This window comes from Elephantulus edwardii, unplaced genomic scaffold (genome assembly GCF_000299155.1).
Source record: "Elephantulus edwardii isolate Elephantulus edwardi_28Jun2011 unplaced genomic scaffold, EleEdw1.0 scaffold00054, whole genome shotgun sequence".
Taxonomy (NCBI): Eukaryota; Metazoa; Chordata; class Mammalia; order Macroscelidea; family Macroscelididae; genus Elephantulus; species Elephantulus edwardii.
In genome coordinates this window covers 12,498,552-12,503,964 of record NW_006399804.1, presented here as the reverse complement: position 1 = coordinate 12,503,964, position 5,413 = coordinate 12,498,552, and the positions used below count along the sequence as shown (strand labels likewise).

At 37.7% G+C, this 5,413-nt stretch overlaps 1 protein-coding gene across 1 annotated transcript in view; it reads left to right on the top strand.

Moving 5' to 3' along the window:
* Window positions 1-5,413, top strand: part of LOC102866193 (ankyrin repeat domain-containing protein 26-like) — a 188,640-nt gene that overhangs the window by 49,419 nt on the left and 133,808 nt on the right. The window lies entirely within an intron of this gene.

Here is a 5,413-nt window from a genome sequence, read left to right as displayed (position 1 = left end):
GAGGGACGGCGCAGGAGAGGAAGGCCCTCTATGAGGTGGATTGATTCAGTGACTGGGATAATTGGGATGGGAGTGTCAGAGACAGTGCGATTGACACAGGACAGAGCGAAGTTTAGGGCTGTTGTACCTAGGGTCGCTATGAGTCGCAGGCGACTCGACGGCACATAACAACAACAACAACAACAACTCATATACCCACAAGGAACAATGTCCTATTACTTTTCAAGCTATAACTTACTAGTTATGTACTTAAACAATATGCTTAGCACATAGTTTTGTTGATTTGAGAATGCATTTCATGAAGCCAGTGTAGTATAATTTTTAAGTGTCATGACTTGTTTTACTTTACAAAGAAAGGAGTGAACTGGGAGGGAGGGGTGGGCAGGGAGAAAAGTACAACAATGAATTAATGGAAATCCAAATCTCTGTAAATGTTCATTAAAATTAATAATAAAATTTTTAAAAAGTCATGTCTTGGAAGTAACCGGAAACTACTTTGGGTTCTGGTGTTAAATTTCTTTAAAAAATAGAGAGTTTTTCCAGATAATTCTATAACCAAATGTATGATTTTATGTTTAAAAGACCTAGTAAAGTCCAGAGAGAAATAGTATGCATTGTCACTTGTTTTGTTTTCAGAGTTGTACAATTTGATGGGGGTGGGGGTGAGGAAAGTGGAAGAATCTGTTCTGGAAAACAATGTATTTGAATTTTGCAAATAAACTAGTATTTTAAAAAAGAAAAGTGGAGGGAAAAGATACTGAGAAATAAATTTGGGAAATTAAAAAACAACACACCTACTTGGACCTTGGAAAGGCAATATGTAGCACTTGGAAGTATTATTACATTTATAGTGTTGAATAGATCTGTGAGAAATGTTTGAGGAGAAGGGAAAGCTGGAGAATACAAATATTTTATACATGTGTGAAAAAAATTATTGTTCTTGTTGTTATGTGCCATCAATTTGTTTGTGACTCATAGCAACCCTGTGCACATTAGCTCTGAAACTTGCCCTAACCTGAGCCAATTTCACTGTCTCTGACACACCTACCCCTATGACCTCAGTTACTATCTCATCCAGAGTCAATCCAACTCATCCAAGGTCTTTTTCTCTTGCACCCTTCCAACCAAGATATCCTTTGCCAAGGAATGGTTCCACCTGGCAACATGCCCAAAGTATGTCAGACAGAGCTTCAAAATTCTTGCTTCTGAAGAGCATCCTGGTTTCACCTTCTCTAGGAAAGATCTGTTTTTTATTCTCTTAGCAGTCCATGGTATGTTCCATATTCTGTGAGTCAGTTTCTGCTCAACTGCAACAGAGGAGGCACTCCAGTAGTGCAGCGCGTTATGTGTCTGACACGAAGGTCAGTGGTTTGAATCCACCAGCTGCTTTGCAGGAGGAAGACAGTCAGTCTCCTCCTGTAAAGGTTCACAGGCTCCAAAACCAAATAAGATTCCCCTCAAAAGCATTAATTCCTCTTCTGTTATCCTTAGTCATTGTCAGCTCTCTGATGCATAACAAGTAATTACAAAGACCATGGTCTGGACATTTTAGTCTCTAGACTGACATCATTTTTCTCCAGTACTCTGAAGAATTGTTGTAGGTTCCTACAACAGATTTTCCCAATGCAGTTCATCTTTTGATTTCCTGACTGCTGATGCCAACAGTGTTAATTGTGGAATCTCTTCTCCATCTATCGTGGTGCTGCCAAATGGCCCCGTGGTGAGAATCTTTGTTTTCTTGATGTTGAGCTTCAATCCATGTTGAAGACTAAAATCTTTGACCTTCTTCAGCAAATGTCTCAGGTGCTCCTCAGTTTCAGCAAGCAAGGTTATGCCATCTGCAACACAGTTTGTTGATGTGTCTTCCTCCAATCCTGATGCCACACTCCTCATGGAGTCCAGCCTCCTGAATGATCTCTTCTGCATATAGATTGTAAAGGTATGGAAATAGGATGCATCTATGGTGTACACCTTTCCCGATTTTGAACCTTACACAGTTTCCATGCTCTGTTCTGATGACTGCCTTCTAATATAAGTTATACATGAACATAATTCAATTTTCTGGGATTCTTATTCTTCTCAGAGTTAGCCACACAGTTTGTTGTGATCTACACAAATGACTTTGCATACTCAATGAAACACAGATCGACATTCCTCTGGTACTCTCTGTTCTCAACCAAGTTCCATCTAACATTGGCTATAATGACCCTAATATCACTCTTAATGGCCTCTTCTAAACCCAGCCTGCACATCTAGCAGTTCCAGTCATTTTTTTCATAATCTTCAGTAGAATCTTGTTTGTGTGTGGTATCAATGATATTGTTTGATAATTTCCACACTCTGATGGTTCATCTTATTTTGGAATGGGAATAAAAATGGATCTCTTCCTATTTTGGAATGAGACTAAATATGGATCTCTTCCTGCCAGTTGGCCAGATTTCTTGATACAATTTGATGAGCATGTCCATGGTGGCATCTGTTTGTTGAACTATGTCATTTGTTGTGGATGTTTTTATTCATTGTTCTGGATAGTTAGAACACATTGAGTAGCTCTGGCGCCCAGATACTAAGCTAACTACAATGGAAGAATAGCTATCTCGTTAGATGTATTAAGATACTATATAGTGATACAAATGTTTTATTTGAGGTTAGAAGACATGTTATTGCCCTTTTCCTTTTACTAAGCAACCACATGATTTAGGGAGATAATTTTATCTTTTCCAATGTTTGTTATCTTATTTCTAAAACCAGTAGGAATACCTTTCCCTGGATAATTGTCATGAATTAATATGGTACTAAATGTGAATGTCATTTTTACTACAATGTCACCTGCACACTTATAGTGTCACACAGTGTGATTTGACACTTGAGGGTTTCCTGATGATATTTTAAATGTTTGGATCTTGTAGAGATTTTTATTATTGAATGTCAACTATGTGCCAGGTAGTTAGACACTGAATTTACAGATGAGAGCTTATTCTATTGTATGAAGAAGAGAAAAACAAGTGGTTTTTTTTTTTTTAATTTTTGTGTGCGTGTACCGTCAAATCACATCTGACTGGTAAAAGAGGAGATTGTCCCTCCTTCCCCAGCAGAGCATCTGGTGGATTCGAACTGTGCACCTCTGGGATTGTAGTTGCAGCTCCTTGCCACTAGGCCACCAGAGCTCCTGAGAAAAACAAGTTTTAAAAAAACCATTCAATTACATGTCATTCTAGGAGAAAAGGAGAATGTAACATTGGAGAACATTGAGGGGGATTTGATAGTTCGAGTAAGCATGAAGATGGGAGTGATATTTAAGTATTCAGGGAAGATCTGAATGCAGCATGTAAGCTGCCAGCTGAAGAATGGGAGGAACCTAGTCATATGAAGATTTGAAAGCAGAATTGTTTGGGCAAGGAGAATAATGGGTCATATATGAAACGTCTATTTACCATTTTACATAACATTTGAAATGGACAGGCAGCTGGAATTAGGATAGCCATCATTATACCATTCTTATGGATGTTTGGATGTATGTAGAAAAGAAAATGGACATGTAAGTGTCTGGCACGTGCCACCGACAGTGCCATCAGCTCTGATATGCAGCATCCCTGCAGGACAGAGTAGAACTGCCCCAGAGGGTTACCAAGAATGGAAATCTTTATAAAAGCAGCCTGCCACAACCTTCTCCTAGAATGTGGCTATGGACAAGAACCACTGAGTTTCTGGTTCTTAGCTATGTGCTTTAGCCACAGTGCCACTACAGCTGGTTGGCACATTTTATTTGCTTAATAAAGATTCTTTTTTGGTAAACACTTATTGTTCTTTTTTCAAATGCTATTTCTTTTAATTTGGAAAGAGTTATACACTATAATACTTTTTAGCTAGTATTTAAATATAACTGGAAGAAATTTTTTAATTTTTTTTACTTTTTAATTCATTCTTGAACAAAACCACCTTCCCTTCCCCTCACCTCCCCCTCACAATGCCCCTCTTGTTCCAAACTGTTCTCATACATATAATGTATTATCAATCATGTATTCCTTTCAAACTGTTCTTCCCCTCATCTGTTCCAATTCAGTATTCAACCCCTACCCCATGTCTACCCTGTTTTAGAACAGTGGTGCTATGCAGTATTTATTCTTTTGTGACTGAGATATTTCACTTAGTATAATATCCTCAAGGCTCTCCCATGTTGTGTAATGTTTGACCATCTCATTGTTTTTCAATGCTGCTGTTTGATGGGCACCTGGGTTGCTTCCATCTCTTTGTTATTGTGAATACTGCAGCAATAAACATGGATGTGCATACATCTGTATGAGTTGTGGTTTCTTCTCTGGTTTTTCAGAGTATATTTCTAGCGATGAAATTGCTGGGTCAAATAGTATTTTATTTCCAACTTCTGAGAAAGTGCCAAAGAGGACATTTAGATGGCAAAGAGACATATCAAGAAATGTTCAAAATCCCTAGCTATTAGAAAAATGCAAATCAAAACAACTATGAGATACCATCTCACCTCAGCAACAATAGCAAAGTTCAACAGGGCAGCAAACAACAAATGCTGGTGAGCTTGCGGAGAAACTGGAACTCTTACTCACTGCTGGTGGGAATGTAAATTGATACAACCACTATAGAAGAAATGCTTATAATTTTGTTCTACTCTCTTTTCTATCAGTAAGAGTTTTATTAGAACATTTTTATTATTAAAATAATTTTTTATTTTTATAAAATAAAAATAGCCTTTCTATTAAAGGCCATGAGCTATTGGCCTTTTTATTTTTTAATAAATGCCTGTTATTTTCATGGATAGGAAGATTCAATGTTGTGAAAATGGCAATACTACCAAAGGCAATTTACACATTCAATGCAATCCCAATACAAATACCAATCCCATTCTTCAACAAGATGAAAAAGGCAATCTCCACCTTCATTTGGAATGGAAAGAAGCCCCAAATAAGCAAAGCACTCCTTAAAAGTAGAAAAAAGGTAGGAGGCATCTCGCTCCCTGATTTCAAATCCTACTACTGTGCCGTGGTAGTTAAGACAGCATGGTACTGGTACAATGACAGACACATAGATCAATGGAATAGATTTGAGAACCCAGAAATCAGCCCATCTATTAATGGTCAACTGTTTTTTGACAAGGAGATGAAATCAGTTAGGTGGGGAAATGACAGCCTTTTTCACATATGATGTTGACAAAATCGGAAAACTATCTGCAGAAAAATTAAACAAGATCCACACCTCACTCCATATACAAAAACCAACTCAAGGTGGATCATGGACCTAGGACTAAATCCAAGGACTATAAACTTCGTTCAAGAAAAGCTTGGAAGAACTTTAGTAGTCCTTATCCACAACATAAAGAGTCTTACAAGTATCCTGAAAAATTTACAACCAGGAGAAGATAAAATAGATGAATGGGACCTTC